We start from the raw sequence: 17,667 nt of genomic DNA on the forward strand, positions 1-17,667 counted from the left end.
AACGATTTTCAAAAACACGAGAACGCGAGAACGCGAGATTGCGACATTTGACAAATCTCGCGATCTCGCCTTCTCGTGCTTTTGTGCCAATTGCCCATACAGTTCTATGTAACGGTTTTCAAAAACACGAGAACGCGAGAATGCGAGATTACGACATTTGACAAATCTCGCGATCTCGCGTTCTCGTGCTTTTGTGCCAATTGCCCATATAGTTCTATGTAACGATTTTCAAAAACACGAGAACGCGAGAACGCGAGATTGCGACATTTGACAAATCTCGCGATCTCGCGTTCTCGTGCTTTTGTGCCAATTGCCCATATAGTTCTATGTAACGATTTTCAAAAACACGAGAACGTGAGATTGCGACATTTGACAAATCTCGCGATCTCGCGTTCTCGCGTTCTCGTGCTTTTGTGCCAATTGCCCATACAGTTCTATGTAACAATATTCAAAAACACGAGAACTCGAGATTGTATGGAATACTGTAAGGGACATTCTCGCGATCTCGCATTCTCGCGATCTCGACCTTTGGAAACAAGCTAAAAATGCCAAAAGTACGAGAATGCGAGATCGTGAGAACGCGAGATTTGGCCAAATCTCGCGTTCTCGCGATCTCGCATTCTCGTGTTTTGGTACATAGCACTTTTGTCAAAGTCGAGATCGCGAGATTGCGACATTTGTACATGCTGTCAAATCTCGCATTCTCGCTATCTCGACTTGCCAGATATGGCCATAAAAACACGAAATCGCGAGAACGCGAGAATGCGACATTGCATTTTCTCGCGTTCTCGCGATCTCGCGATCTCGCGTTTTAGACGCTGTCGGTGCGCATGCGTAATATCATAAGGTCAAGGCGCATGCGTATCTAAGTAGTGCTGTGGTCATGCTTCTTTCATGCTTTTCACTTCCCAACAAGCATTTAGCAAAATTATCACATAGCTTGAAAATGCTATCATGTAATTTACATACAGGATGTGTAGGGTAGAGTATATAAGTCCATTCCCGTTGTTACAATTTCCTATGTCCTTAAAAATCCCCAACATGTAAAATTCTATTTAAGAAACGAAATTGTGAATATGAATGTCCAATAAAAGTGAAAACATGAAAGTGTCCGGAAGCTGGAAAAAAATATTAACGTCAGTGAGTGATAAAATAGTGCTTAAAGCCGCATCATTTCGCAGCTATACCGTCAGTTATACAAATAATCACAGACCAGTGAGTTTCTCCATGATGCAATATCAAATACGGCTAGCATAATCATTCAAACAAAATTCTAACCGACCAATTTCTAGCAGTCGGCTCAAATGAGCATGTCTGATGTTTTATTGGACACCATACTCGCTAGTTTAGGCCATAACAAATTAATTAATAGATTTTCTTCCGCTCCCGCCTGACTACAAAACACCCTGTCTTACATTATTCTTTCGTCTCCAAGTTCCAAGAAATAGAAATGCATTTGTACCAATAATATTTGTGTTCCTGCGGCAGCCATGATAAAGTGGAGACTACGGGTTATGAGTGAGATATCTGTTTATTTCCATATCGTGGTGGAAGAAGACACCCTGTAATAACAATAATATACACGATATATACAACATAAAATCACATCTGATGAACATGTCATCATAATAAATATAGTGCATAAATGTGCCTATCAAGAGTCATATACCGGTATTACGCGATGCAATATCACACAAATGACTTACGTGATCACATGTTTACAGTGATATACAAAATGAGTGTTGACATAAAGACTTATAATAATACATGGTATAATAATGAAATAGACAATAGATACTGTACAAATAACCTATCCTGTGGGTGACACGAGAATGGGTTTGCACATCCAGCAGCCGAACAGTCATCGCATGCAATAACCCTATATAGGTACCACACACTGATCCAATGTAATCTTTGTCAAGTACATACAATATACATGATAGATGAGATATATCAATCTTACATGATACAGAATATAGTTACCAAACAACAACTACCAGCCAGTATATTGACTGGACATATAGAAAACAAACCATAAGCACATTCATACAAGTTAAATGGTATACTGTGTATTGACTTTTATTTTGTTTATCATGGGCATATTTATACCTATTTTGTGTAATGATTAATGTTAGGGTTTAATTTACTATATGTAACAATTAAAATGTATAACAACTAACCTTTGATTCTGACCAAACTGTGACACAGAACTGTACATGAAACACAAAGAGACCCGTGAAGATCTGGGTTAGAATATATCTTCAGTAACCCATGCTTGCCGTAAGAGGCGACTAACGGGATCGGGTGATCAGGCTCGCTGACCTGGTTGACACATGTCATCGGTTCCCAATCGCGCAGATCACTGGATTGTCTGGTCCAGACTCGATTATTTACAGGCCGCCGCCATATAGCTGGAATATTGCTGAGTGCGGCGTAAATCTAAACTCACTCACTGAAACACAAAGTAAAGAGGCAGCTGAACTGACAACTAATTGCAACTTAAATGCATAAAGAATTCGTCGCCTGCGAGACCACTATATCCTGATATAACTGACTGACTGACTGAGTTTAGTTTTACGCCGCTTTTAGCAATATTCCAGCAATATCACGGCGGGGGGACACCAGAAATGGGCTTAACACATTGTGCCCATGTGGGGAATCGAACCCGGGTCTTCGGCGTGAAGAGCCAACGCTTTAACCACTAGGCTACCCCACCGCCCCCCTGATATAAGATAATGATGATTTGTTATTCATTTATGTACACAATATACAACCACTCGCGCGGTGGGCGAGCTGGTTAAAGCGCCGGCTAGTGATCCAGCGAGGTTGAGGTGTCGGGATCGAGCCCATCTGTGACCGGGTGTAAAAATCTTGCACTCAACTTTGTGTGCAGACTCTTTCTGTGTTGTCACAACCCGAAGTGCACAGTAGACAACCCTGTGCACTTAAAAGAACCCACGAATCAGTTGGTATATGACCAGACGGTGGTCACATGAATACGTTCAGACACTTAGTTGCGGGTACATCAACGTGCAGTCAAATTCGACAAAGTACTGTGACTATGTGTTCCAGTCCACCCAGCTTGGAATGGGTATCTCGTTAGGATGAGAAGGTCACAATAAACTCGGTGCGCCTAGAGGCAGCAAGCGTTGTATACTCCCAAAGGGAGTTGAGATTGATCATACTATGTGCCGTTGAGATTGACATCCAAATAAACGAGGAAAAATATACCAGCGCCTTGAGCAAGGAGTAGTTGCGTGGATATGTGCGATATATAAATATAAAATATCCTATGATGTTAATAATAATAATTCATTCATGTTACATTCTTAATTTCTTTACTTGATGAAATACTCCACAAACGTAGCACTACTGAACATGCTTGATGCATGTGAATCGAATCCTTCGACAGAAATTGTACACAGGTGCCTTTAAAAGTAAAAATAAAATGTAAATTATTATTATTCTCGCCTCCCATTTTTTTAGAAAATAATCAAACTCTGTATTTAAATTTATTGCGGCCTTACCTTCACAAGCTCGGCAAGCTAATATTAGATATAACCCCCCATTCACAGCCCGGGGTACGTGCATTGCTCTAAATAAGTGAGTGAGTTTGGCTTAACACGACTTTCAACAGTATTTTTCTTTCAGTTATATCACGGCTTGTCAGCTCGATATAGCATGAAACCCACCAACATAGGTTTCTCAAGGGACGCAACTCCATTGCGACGCCTCAGACGACTGAGCTACCCATGATCCCGGTTCAAGATGACTGTATAGGTATTTGGCAGTAAAACGCGAGATGCGAGATTGCGAGATCAGCGAGATCGCGACATTTGTCAAATGTCGCAATCTCGCATTCGCGTTTTTAAAATCGTTACATAGAACTGTATGGGCAATTGAAACAAAAGCGAGAGCGAAGCGAGATCGCGAGATTTGTCAAATGTCGCAATCCGCGTTCTCGCGTTCGTCTTTGAAAATCGTTACATAGAACTGTATGGGCAATTGGCACAAAAACACGAGAACGACGAGAACGCGAGATCGCGAGATTTGTCAAATGTCGCAATCTCGGCGTTCTTCGTTCTCGTGTTTTTGAAAATCGTTACATAGAACTGTATGGGCAATTGGCACAAAAAACACGAGAACACGAGAACGAGATCGCGAGATTTGTCAAATGTCGCAATCTCGTTCTCGCTTCTCGTGTTTTGAAAATCGTTACATAGAAATGTGTGTGGGTAATTGGCACAAAAGCACGAGAACGAGATCGCGAGATTTGTCAAATGTCGCAATCTCAGCGTTCTCGCGTTCGTGTTTTTGAAAATCGTTACACAGAACTGTATGGGCAATTGGCACAAAAACACGAGAAGCGAGATCGGCGAGATCGCGAGATCGCCACATTTGTCAAATGTCGCAATCTCGCATTCTGGCGTTTTTAAAAAATCGTTACATAGAACTGTATGGGCAATTGAAACAAAAAGCGAGAGCGCGAGCGAGATCGCGAGATTTGTCAAATGTCGCAATCGGCGTTCGGCGTTCGTCGTGTTTAAAATCGTTACATAGAACTGTATGGGCAATTGGCACAAAACACGAGAACACGAACGCGAGATCGCGAGATTTGTCAAATGTCGCAATCTGGCGTTCTTCGTTCGTGTTTTTAATCGTTACATAGAACTGTATGGGCAATTGGCACAAAACGAGAACGGAGAAGCGAGATCGCGAGATTTGTCAAATGTCGCAATCGGCGTTCTCCGTGTTTTTGAAAATCGTTACATAGAAATGTGTGGGTAATTGGCACAAAAGCGAGAGAACTGCGAGATCGCGAGATTTGTCAAATGTCGTAATCTCGCGTTCTCGCGTTCTCGTGTTTTTGAAAATCGTTACACAGAACTGTATGGGCAATTGGCACAAAAACACGAACGCGAGATCATTGAGATCGCGAGATTTGTCAAATGTCGCAATCTCGGCGTTCTCGGCGTTCTCGTAATTTTGAAAAATCGTTACATAGAACTGTATCTGCTGCGCCGCCCGCATGACTAATTGATGGTATAAATATAGATTGATGAATAAACATGAAATCTTTTTACTTGATAATATTTCCATCTTCATTATGATGATAGGAAATGAAAACATTTGAAGTTTAACCATCTGCCAGTGGTAAAATGTTAGGACTGAAAATAACGAAGTCAGTGTACGTCTTTACATTTTGTTTTATAATCATAATTAGTTTATTATAATATTTTGATGCATTTTGAAACTTATTAAGAAGCGTACGAACTGCTTAATACTTATAGTGAATATATAAGCGTGACTGTAATAACTAGACATTGTATAGATTGCCAACGTGAATCATATTTCACACACACACGCCCTAAGTGCGACCTAGAGTAAGTTGTATCATTACCAAACCGAAACATGAGTCTCATCAATCAATTCAGACAATGACCTACTTTTCATCCGATTTGAATTTTTTTCTCTTGTGAAAGTGAAATCAGACACTACAAACAACTATGGTTACACTAAATTCCAATTCCTTGTTTCATAAGAAAATGGTATTTACAAATTAATTGTAATTTTAAAGTTTTAAAAGTCGTATTTCTATATTTTATGTCGAGGTTTAGGCAGCATGTCCTTAACTGAGACGTCACAGACTGCCCTGTTTAAAGTAAAGGATAAACACAACTCAGAGATTTTGGTAGCAAATGTAAATCCACGGAGTCGGGAAAATCCTCGGACCGAAATTTGCTACCAAAACCGAGGAGTGTTTTATCCACCTTATGAACCGTCATCAATGTAAAACACAAATATGTATTATTTTCATTTTGTGTAAATGTTTTTTAATGTACATGTACTGAGCATTGATCAATGTACAACATTGATGGAACAGCCGCCAAATGATGGAACAAAATCGTTACATAGAACTGTATGGGCAATTGGCACAAAAACACGAGAACACGAACGCGAGATCGCGAGATTTGTCAAATGTCGCAATCTCGGCGTTCTCGCGATTCTCGTGTTTTAATCGTTACATAGAAATGTGTGGGTAATTGGCACAAAAGCCTGCGAGAAGCGAGATCGAGATTTGTCAAATGTCGCCAATCTCGCGTTCTCGTTCTCGTTTTTGAAAATCGTTACACAGAACTGTATGGGCGAATTGGCACAAAACACGAGAACGCGAGATCGCGAGATCGCGAGATTTGTCAAATGTCGCAATCTCGCGTTCTCGCGTTCTCGTGTTTTTGAAAATCGTTACATAGAACTGTATCTGCTGCGCCGCCCGCATGCCTAATTGATGGTATAAGTATAGATTGATGAATAAACATGAAATCTTTTTTACTTGATATATTTCCATCTTCATTATGATGATAGGAAATGAAAACATTTGAAGTTTAACCATCTGCCAGTGGTAAAATGTTAGGACTGAAAAATAACAGAAGTCAGTGTACGTCTTTACATTTTGTTTTATAATCATGATTAGTTTATTATAATATTTTGATGCATTTTGAAACTTATTAAGAAGCGCACGAACTGCTTAATACTTATAGTGAATATATAGCGTGACTGTAATATCTAGACATTGTATAGATTGCCAACGTGAATCATATTTCACACACACACGCCCTAAGTGCGACCTAGAGTAAGTTAATTATCATTACCAAACCGAAACATGAGTCTCATCAAGCAATTCAGACAATGACCCACTTTTCATCCGATTTGAATTTTTCTCTTGTGAAAGTGAAATCAGACACTACAAACAACTATGGTTACACTAAATTCCAATTCCTTGTTTCATAAGAAAATGGTATTTACAAATTAATTGTAATTTTAAAGTTTTAAAAAGTCGTATTTCTATATTTTATGTCGAGGTTTAGGCAGCATGTCCTTAACTGAGACGTCACAGACTGCCCCTGTTTAAAGTAAAGGATAAAACACAACTCAGAGATTTTGGTAGCAAATGTAAATCCACGGAGTCGGGAAAATCCCTCGGACCGAAATTTGCTACCAAAACCGAGGAGTGTTTTATCCACCTTATGAACCGTCATCAATGTAAAACACAAATATGTATTATTTTCATTTTGTGTAAATGTTTTGTGTACATGTACTGAGCATTGATCAATGTACAACATTGATGGAACAGCCCGCAAATGATGGAACAAAATCGTTACATAGAACTGTATGGGCAATTGGCACAAAAACACGAGAACACGAGAACGCGAGATCGCGAGATTTGTCAAATGTCGCAATCTCGCGTTCTCGCGTTCTCGTGTTTTTGAAAATCGTTACATAGAAATGTGTGGGTAATTGGCACAAAAGCACGAGAACGCGAGATCGCGAGATTTGTCAAATGTCGCAATCTCGCGTTCTCGCGTTCTCGTGTTTTTGAAAATCGTTACACAGAACTGTATGGGCAATTGGCACAAAAACACGAGAACGCGAGATCGCGAGATCGCGAGATTTGTCAAATGTCGCAATCTCGCGTTCTCGCGTTCTCGTGTTTTTGAAAATCGTTACATAGAACTGTATCTGCTGCGCCGCCCGCATGCCTAATTGATGGTATAAGTATAGATTGATGAATAAACATGAAATCTTTTTTACTTGATATATTTCCATCTTCATTATGATGATAGGAAATGAAAACATTTGAAGTTTAACCATCTGCCAGTGGTAAAATGTTAGGACTGAAAAATAACGAAGTCAGTGTACGTCTTTACATTTTGTTTTATAATCATGATTAGTTTATTATAATATTTTGATGCATTTTGAAACTTATTAAGAAGCGCACGAACTGCTTAATACTTATAGTGAATATATAGCGTGACTGTAATATCTAGACATTGTATAGATTGCCAACGTGAATCATATTTCACACACACACGCCCTAAGTGCGACCTAGAGTAAGTTGTATCATTACCAAACCGAAACATGAGTCTCATCAAGCAATTCAGACAATGACCCACTTTTCATCCGATTTGAATTTTTCTCTTGTGAAAGTGAAATCAGACACTACAAACAACTATGGTTACACTAAATTCCAATTCCTTGTTTCATAAGAAAATGGTATTTACAAATTAATTGTAATTTTAAAGTTTTAAAAAGTCGTATTTCTATATTTTATGTCGAGGTTTAGGCAGCATGTCCTTAACTGAGACGTCACAGACTGCCCCTGTTTAAAGTAAAGGATAAACACAACTCAGAGATTTTGGTAGCAAATGTAAATCCACGGAGTCGGGGAAAATCCCTCGGACCGAAATTTGCTACCAAAACCGAGGAGTGTTTTATCCACCTTATGAACCGTCATCAATGTAAAACACAAATATGTATTATTTTCATTTTGTGTAAATGTTTTGTGTACATGTACTGAGCATTGATCAATGTACAACATTGATGGAACAGCCCGCAAATGATGGAACAGCCGGTGTCACCTGGGATGCGACTGGCAGCCAACACCTGCCTTGCACTCGCAATGCACGCGCTACCCGTGTTGTACCCGTTTTCTTAGGAACACATGGTTCATACTGACAAATAATCTCATTCTTGACAGCGATCCTTCGTAGCCTAGTGGATAAAGCCGCCGAGCGAAAGGTTGCGGGTTCGAAACCAGTTATCGCCACTATATATTGGAAATTTTCATAATGTGATATTTTTACGGTCGTAAAAAGTCGCTACAGATCGTAAAATAATCGCAACAGATCTTCATTGAAGCATCACTGGTCGGATATCCAATCGTGAGAATGCGTAACAGATACAATCAGAGCTTATGAAATCGGAAAAGAGCGTCAAGAAGGGGAAAAATATACAAAATGTTCCACCATCATGAAGATCTAATACGATATTTTGGTTCGCGTAAGATCGACATAATGGTGGCGGTTAGTTCCCATAGGAGAGAGCTTGTGGGGTGGAGGTTGGGGCATTACCTTCAAGTCGAACAAAGGCAATTCTATGTTTATACAGGCACAAGGTTGATAAGAAAAGTTGAAGTGGTAAAGAAATGAAATAAGTCTAAACTGATATTTGACATTTCATGACATAATTTATTTGGTGTCCCCATTCTTAATCACAACATAAAACATGTCATATGAAATATCAGTATATCAAATATTCCACCAAACATTATCAATTACAAATATAAGAAAGGCAAGATTTATGGACGTCAACATCTTTATTGTGACTAACACGACGTTTCGGAGCGTATGCTTGCTCCTTCACCTGATGAAATGCCCTTCAAAGATTTAATTACAAATACATATTCAATTCTGACATAGTTAAGTAATTACTTAATCAATATCACTATAAAGTCACAATTCATTTTACAGTTATTGCATTATTTTAAGCAAGTTTCTTGTAATACATGTCTAAGTAATACAACATGTCAGAGTTGTCAACCACAAGTCTGTGTTTCAGGGTGGACAGTTCTCTTTGGAGGTCTTGATATTTCTTTTTCCTTGGGGGAAGTCTCTGCCTAGCACTGTACCATGTATTGTAACATGTTCAGTTCATTAATGTTTTGCTCCTCCAACAAGAATTTTATCCTCTTTTTTACTCTGTAATGTATCCTTCAGCACACAAGTACCTACCACCACGTGAAGTAGGAAGGAACTTGTAATTGAACTGTCCATGAGCCATTGTGAAAATGATACTAGCTATTGTAACTTGATGGTATTTATACAATATGTAAGACATGTATGTACTGAATGACACTGATTGAGTGAACACATTAATCAGTATCATTATAATCTCAGTGAGCTAAACTCAAATGGAAATCATAGTCCACAACGTAGTTCAGAATTTCACAGCACCCAGTGACTTAATCCCTTATAACAACACCGGCACAACATCACGAAGACTATACTGTAACATTAAAATTCTACTTCCCGGGAATACCCCATCGTGGCCTAATCGTGGCCTAGTGTAAACGCAGCATTACATAAACACTAGCTTTTGACAAATCCGCTGTGCATGATAAAATTAATCAATCAGTCAGCGTATTATCGGTTAATCCTTTGATCGATGTTTGTTTTTTATAATTCAGGTGATAATTCCTCTTCCTGCACTTCCATGGGCATATTACATAACGTGTAATACATTTGTTGCATCAGACCTTAATTTATAATGTTGAGTATTTACTGAAGACACGAAAATGCCAAATGGGAACATTTGTCAGGCAATCTAAGTGGTGTTACCACTAATGATATCTGTTATTAATTCATTAATATAACTGATCATGAAGTGAATGATGACAAATAACATGTGTATGTTTTATACCACCAAACACGAGTTACAGCTAGGGAGTAGTAGTGGCTGTATTAAACTTATGGCCGACACTGTTTTGAGGATACGAACGGAACTTTATTGTTGCATAAGAAATACATACATGTATTTGAATGTCCCCACACCTCGCAACCATATAACATGATTGGTAGGACCATGCAGTCAAAACATTTAAACAAACAATCGAGAGGAATGTGGCGATTTCTAGCCTTTGAGGGGATAATAAACACGTCTTTTTATGCTTTTCGTCACATCGCCATTATTCCAGCCATTTAGTGACGAAATCAAGTCTGCATCCATAAACATTTTAAGTCCAAAGTCCAAATGAGTTTTACTTTAAATGCATATTTATTCATGACATTGTTATCTAAAAACAGAAAATGTCATAGCACTTAATGTAAAGGCACTCAATTCGTTATTCGCATTACATAGTTACAATTTATGATACAGATTAACTTCCCTCAGGTAGTTAACAATGAGATGCCCGCTCACGCGGGAAAACAGATATCGGTGGTACATGAGTATAACAAAGGAGTACATTACCAAATGTACAATAAGATGACTAAATGATGCATCAATTAAAGTGTTTACAAACAATCTTAAAATGAACTTGGATACATTTTAAGAGTAGATATTTTACTTGAAAAAGGTTGACGAAACTTTGACAAATTCGGCCATGTAAAGTTCGTTTAACAATGATACTAATTCGTTCCATGAATTAATAAAGCTATAGATAAGTAGGGTCTGAAACTTGAAACAAAAACTTCATCTCAGTTAAGCGGCTCACAGAAGGAGTATTGGGGTCGCGCGCTAATATGAAGTACGGTAATCAATGTTTTCATAGCAATTCGCTTTGGTGGCACTTCTAGCACAACTTTGGTTTTTCGCTTTACCGGGAATAGGGAATATTGAAATTTCGCTTTCCCGGGCCGACTTCGGTTAAAATACTGTAAAATGACTGTCCTCCTGAGAGGGTACGTAAGTCCCAAAACATTCAAAGTAAATTTTGAACTAAAATGTATGGCTAGATGTGTGTAAATTGCTAACAACTGAAGGGATGATGTACATCCAGCTATAGGGTCCATGCAGGAAGCAAATGTATTGTAAGTCCCAATGGTCCCCAGTATGGTGATCTACCTTCAGTTGTTGGCAATCTATAGCCTGTTTTTATATTGTATTGTCATGTAGTTAAAATGTTTTATATTTAGTTACTAGTTTTAAATTTCTAACTGTGATAATCTAGTTGTTTTACTGTCCTTCGTAGAGAGGTTTTATAATTTACCTTTCATTTATATTAATGTATAACTTGAAATATTGCCAAAGTGACTTTACATTTTAACTCACTCACTACACTTGAGTGCACACCCACCCGCTCTGACTGGGTTCGGTATCCGGGTGCTTCGTTTCGAGCGTAGTATACCCAAGTACAAAATAGTGTGTTTTTAAAATCATAGGTGATACTGACAGTGTCTGAAATAAGCCCAAAACCCAGCCAGACATCAGGGCTGGTAACTTCCAAATGTTACCAGCCCAAAATGGATTTAACCAGACCAGACACCAAGATATGTATGGAACATGTAAAAGTTTTACCAGATCATCGGGCTGGCTAGCTGTAAATCTAGACCGTCCGTCAGAAATCTAGCCCGTCTCGGGCGGTGGGATGTGCACTATTTCATACACTGGTAAAGACATCCTATTTTTACATGAAATGATTAAATCCAGGCATTAGAAAATCGAAAAGCCTACACTGCTGGGATACTAGCGGGTATATTTTCAAATAACGGCATCTGATTTGCATCCGCACTTCCTAATGTCCCGATGTTTATGTTGAAGAAATTCTGCCAAGGTGGACAGTAGCCCAGTGCCCGAGTCCGTCACGGTCGAGGGAGCAGGTACTGACCAGCTTGCAGCTAGGATTTGAAATAAGACTGTTGGCGAGAAACATTAATCCCTCTGGATCAGTGCCCCTTTAAAAATCGTTACACAGAACTGTATTGGCAATTGGCACAAAAGCACGAGAACGCGAGATCGCGAGATCGCGAGATTTGTCAAATGTCGCTATCTCGCGTTCTCGTGTTCTCGTGTTTTGTGCCAATTGCCCATACAGTTCTATGTAACGATTTTCAAAAACACGAGAACGCGAGAACGCGAGATTGCGACATTTGACAAATCTCGCGATCTCGCGTTCTCATGCTTTTATACCAATTACCGATACAGTTCTATGTAACGATTTTCAAAAACACGAGAACGCGAGAACGCGAGATTGCGACATTTGACAAATCTCGCGATCTCGCGTTCTCGTGTTCTCGTGCTCTTGTGCCAATTGCCCATACAGTTCTGTGTAACGATTTTCAAAAACACGAGAACGCGAGAACGAAATTGCGACATTTGACAAATCTCGCGATCTCGCGTTCTCGTGTTCTCATGTTTTTATGCCAATGCCCATACAGTTCTATGTAACGATTTTCAAAAAACACGAGAACGCGAGAACGCGAGATTGCGACATTTGACAAATCTCGCGATCTCGCGTTCTCGCGTTCTCGTGCTTTTGTGCCAATTGCCGATACAGTTCTGTGTAACGATTTTCAAAAACACGAGAACGCGAGAACGCGAGAACGCGAGATTGCGACATTTGACAAATCTCGCGATCTCGCGTTCTCGCGTTCTCGTGCTTTTGTGCCAATTGCCGATACAGTTCTATGTAACGATTTTCAAAAACACGAGAACGCGAGAATGCGAGATTGCGACATTTGACAAATCTCGCGATCTCGCGTTCTCGCGTTCTCATGCTTTTGTGCCAATTGCCCATACAGTTCTGTGTAACGATTTTCAAAAACACGAGAACGCGAGAACGCGAGATTGCGACATTTGACAAATCTCGATCGATCTCGCGATCTGGCGTTTTCTACCAATTACCTATACGGTCATCTTGAACTGTGATCACGGGTAGCTCAGTCGTGGCAATAGAGTTGCGTCCTTGAGCGTGCCAAAACCTATGCAGGTGGTTTCATCCCTACATCGAACTGATAATCCGTGATATAACTGAAAGATAAATACTGTTTGAAAGTCGTGTTAAGCCAAACTCACTCACTTATTTAGAGCAATGCACGTGCCCCGGGCTGTGAATGGGGGTTAATTTCCAATATTAGCATGCCGAGCTTGTGAAGGTAAGGCCGCAATAAATTAATAGACAGAGTTTGATTAATTTCTAAAAAAATCATGGGAGGTCGGAAGTATGTTTATTTACATTTAGTTTTTGTCTAATCGAACTTTTTAAGGCACCTGTGTACATTTACTGTAGAAGGATTCGATTCACATGCATCATGCATGTTCATCAAGTAAAAAAAGTAGGAATGTAAGAGGGGTGAATTAGGTGGTTGTATATTGTGTACGTAAATGAATAACTAATCATCATTATCTTATATCAGGATATAGTGGTCTCGCAGGCGACGAATTCTTTATGCATTTAAGTTGCAATTAGTTGTCAGTTCAGCTGCCTCTTGTCCTTGTGTTTCAGTGAGTGAGTGATTGAGTTTGGTTTATATGGCGGCTGTATGTAAATAATCGAGTGTGGACCAGACAATCCAGTGATCAACATCATGAGCATCGATCTGCGATTGGGGAACCGATGATATGTGTAAACCAAGTCAGCGAGCCTGACCACCCGATCCCGTTAATCGCCTCTTACGACAAACACGGGTTCCTGAAGATACCTTCTAACCCGGACCTTCACGGGTGTCTTTGTGTTTCATGTACAGTTCTGTGTGACAGTTTGGTCAGAATCAAAGGTTAGTTATTATGCATTATAATATAACATACATAGTAAATTAAACCCTAATATTAATCATTACACAAAATAGGTATTAATATTCCCATGATAACAAAAATAAAAGTCAATACACAATATGCCATTTTAACGTGTATGGAATGTGCTAATGGTAGTTTTTTATATGTCCTGTCAATATGCTGGCTAGTAGTTGTTGTTTGGTAACTATTTTCTGTATCATGTAAGATTGATACATCTCATCTACCATGTATATTGTATGTACTTGACAAAGATTCTTATATGGGATAAGTGCATGCGATGACTGTTCGGCTGCTGGATTCGCGAACCCATTCTCGTGTCACCCACAGGATAGGTTATTTGTACAGTATCTATTGTCTATTTCATTATTATACCATGTATTATTATAAGTCTTTATGTCAACACTCATTTTGTATATCACTGTAAACACGTGATCACGTGAGTCACCTGTGTTATATTGCATCGCGTAATACCGGTATATGACTCTTGATAGGCACATTTATGCACTATATTTATTATGATGACATGTTCATCAGATGTGATTTTATGTTGTATATATCGTGTATATTATCGTTATTACAGGGTGTCTTCTTCCACCACGATATGGAAATAAACAGATATCTCACTCATAACCCGTAGTCTGTGGTTAATAACACATTGGAACTCCGCCATATCATGGCTGCCACAGAAACACAACTATTAGCGATACAAATGCTTTTCTATTTCTTGGAACTTGAAGACAAAAGCATAGTATAAAGCAGGATGTTTTGTAGTCAGGCGGGAGCGGAAGAAAATCTATTAAAGTAGCGAATATGGTGTCGAGTAAAACATCAGACATGCTCATTTTAGCCGAGTGCTACAAATTGGTCGGTTAGAATTTTGTCTGAATGAATATGCTAGCCGTATATGATATTGCATCATGGAGAAACTCACTGGTCTGTGATTATTTGTATAACTGACGGTGTAGCTGCGAATTAATGCGGCTTTGAGCACTATTCTATCACTCACTGACGTTAATATTTTTCATGTTTTCACTTTTATTGGACATTCATATTCACAATTTCGTTTGTTAAATTATATTAAACACGTTGAGGATTTTTAAGTACATAGGAAAACAATGTAGGAAACAACGGCAGCGGACTTATATACACTACCCTACACATCGTGTATGTAAATTACATAGCATTTTCAAGCTATGTGATAATTTTGCTAAATGCTACTTGGGAAATGAAAAGCACGAAAGAAGCATGACCACAGCACTACTAAGATACGCATGCGCCTTGACCTTATGATATTACGCATGCGCAACGACAGCGTCTAAAACGCGAGATCGCGAGATCGCGAGAACGCGAGAAAATGCAATGTCGCATTCTCGCGTTCTCGCGATTTCGTGTTTAATGGCCATATTTGACAAGTCGAGATTGCGAGAATGCGAGATTTGACAGCATGTACAAATGTCGCATTCTCGCGATCTCGACTTTTGACAAAAAGTGCTATGTACCAAAACACGAGAATGCGAGATCGCGAGAACGCGATATTTTGGCCAAATCTCGCGTTCTCGCGATCTCGCATTCACTACTGGCATTTTTAGCTTGTTTCAAAGGACGAGATCGCGAGAATGCGAGATCGCGAGAATGTCCTTACAGTATTCCATAAGATTGCGACACTTAACAAATCTCGCGATCTCGCGATCTCGCGTTTTTCTGCCAATTACCTATACAGTCATCTTGAACTGTGATCACGGGTAGCTCAGTCGTGGCAATGGAGTTGCGTCCCTTGAGCGTGCCAGAAACTTATGCTGGTGGGTTTCATACTACATCGAACTGATAATCCGTGACATAACTGCAAGATAAATACTGTTGAAAGTCGTGTTAAAGCCAAACTCACTCACTTCTTTAGAGCAATGCGTGCCCCGGGCTGTGAATGGGGGTTAATTTCCAATATTACCATGCCGAGCTTGTAAAGGTAAGGCCGCAATAAATTAATAGACAGAGTTTGATTAATTTCTAAAAAAAACATGAGAGGTGGGAAGTATGTTGATTTGCATTTATTTTTTGTCTAATCGAACTTTTTAAGGCACCCGTGTACATTTACTGTAGAAGGATTCGATTCACATGCATCATGCATGTTCAGTATGGCTACGTTTGTGGAGTATTTCATCAAGTAAAGAAAGTAGGAATGTAACAGGGGTGAATTAAGTAGTTGTATATTGTGTACGTAAATGAATAACTAAACATCATTATCAGGATATAGTGGTCATGCAGACGACGACTTCTTTATGCATTTAAGTTGCAATTAGTTGTCAGTTCAGCTGTCTCTTGTCCTTGTGTTTCTGTGAGTGTGTTATTGAGTTTAGTTTATATGGCGGCGGTATGTAAATAATCGAGTGTGGACCAGACAATCCAGTGATCAACATCATGAGCATCGATCTGTGCGATTGGGAATCGATGATATGTGTAAACCAAGTCAGCGAGCCTGACCACCCGATCCCGTTAGTCGCCTCTTACGACAAACATGAGTTCCTGAAGATACATTCTAACCCGGACCTTCACGGGTGTCTTTGTGTTTCATGTACAGTTCTGTGTCACAATTTGGTCAGAATCAAAGGTTAGTTATTATACATTATAATTTTACATACATAGTAAATTAAATCCTATTATTAATCATTACACAAAATAGGTATAAAAGTGCCCATGATAACAAAAATAAAGTCATTACACAATATACCATTTAACGTGTATGATTGTGCTTATGGTAGTTTTTATATGTCCCGTCAATATGTTGGCTAGTAGTTGTTGTTTGGTAACTATTTTCTGTATCATGTAAGATTGATACGTCTCATCTACATGTATATTGTATGTACTTGACAAAGGTTACATTTGATCAGTGTGGTTCTTATATGGGATTATTGCATGCGTTGACTGTGCGCCTTCGCTGAATGTGCAGACACATTCTCGATTAGCAACAAACAGGATAGGTTAATTTGTGTACAGTATCTACGGCATATTTAATCATTATACTATATGTATTATTATAAGTCTTTATGTCAACACTCATTTTGTATATCACTGTAAACACGTGATCACGTAAGTCACCTGCGGGATATTGCGACGCGTAATACCCTTATATGATTGTTGATAGGCACATTTATGCACTATATTTATTGGTGATGACATGTTCATCGGATGTGATTTTATGTTATGTTTGTTGTGTATAAAATAGTATTGTTATTACAGGGTGTCTTTCCACAACGATATGGAAATAAACAGATATCTCAATTCTAACCCGTAGTCTGTGGTTAATAACACATTGGAACTCCGCCATATCATGGCTGCCACAGAAAACAACACAACTATTAGCGATACAAAATGTATTTCTATTTTTGAACTCTGAAGACAAAAGAATAGTGATAAAGCAGGATGTTTTGTAGTCAGGCGGGAGCGGGAAGAAAATCTATTAAGAAAGTGAATATGGTGTCGAGGCAAAACATCAGACATGCTCATTTTAGTCGACTGCTACAAATTGGTCTGTTAGAATTTTGTTTGAATGAATATTAACTGGCCGTATATGGTATTGCATCATGGAGAAACCCACTG

Source organism: Haliotis rubra, unplaced genomic scaffold (assembly GCF_003918875.1).
Source record: "Haliotis rubra isolate DU_JTF1 unplaced genomic scaffold, ASM391887v1 Scf2023, whole genome shotgun sequence".
Lineage (NCBI taxonomy): Eukaryota > Metazoa > Mollusca > Gastropoda > Lepetellida > Haliotidae > Haliotis > Haliotis rubra.